The sequence below is a fragment of the Arachis ipaensis genome, chromosome B07 (genome assembly GCF_000816755.2).
Source record: "Arachis ipaensis cultivar K30076 chromosome B07, Araip1.1, whole genome shotgun sequence".
Classification (NCBI taxonomy): Eukaryota; Viridiplantae; Streptophyta; class Magnoliopsida; order Fabales; family Fabaceae; genus Arachis; species Arachis ipaensis.
The window spans coordinates 47,529,974-47,530,515 of NC_029791.2; the positions used below are offsets into that span (position 1 = coordinate 47,529,974).

Genomic DNA, 542 nt, shown 5'->3' on the forward strand with positions numbered 1-542 from the left:
TTAATAGTCTTATTAATATTCTCTAGTAATGATATTGAAAATAGATATAAAAAGAAAAGAGCTCGTGGTTCCACTCAACTCAAGCATATTCATGCTATGAAGACACAAAGTTAACATGGTATAAAGACAAACTAATAGACCTAACAAGCATATAGGTTCAATTGTTTTCTAATGTATAAATTCCTATATGTATAGATTTTTCGTGTCTCATTTAGATAGGAACATGTATTGCTCTACTATTCTAAATTTATCAGGTGAAACAGTTATCATTATGATAAGTATCAAAAATAGCATAAATTTATTTTCACTAATTAAAAATAATGTAATATAATGTGATGTGATATTAATTATCTTATTAAATTTCGTTGAGATTGTTGTCTTTTTGGACAAAAAAATGTATATCCTTTAATGTTAGTTATTTTTTTGTTAGATTTTTTTTATTTGATTTTCTTTTAAGATTTAAAAACGGTTATTATAAATAAATTATAAAAAAGTTTTATGATCAAATAATAAAAAAATGACATATAATATTTTTTAGTGTT

General features: G+C 22.0%; 1 long non-coding RNA gene across 1 annotated transcript in view; it reads right to left on the minus strand.

The window, feature by feature from the left end:
- Positions 1 to 542, minus strand: part of LOC110265180 — a 15,161-nt gene that overhangs the window by 5,473 nt on the left and 9,146 nt on the right. The gene's annotated exons all lie outside the window — the stretch shown is intronic.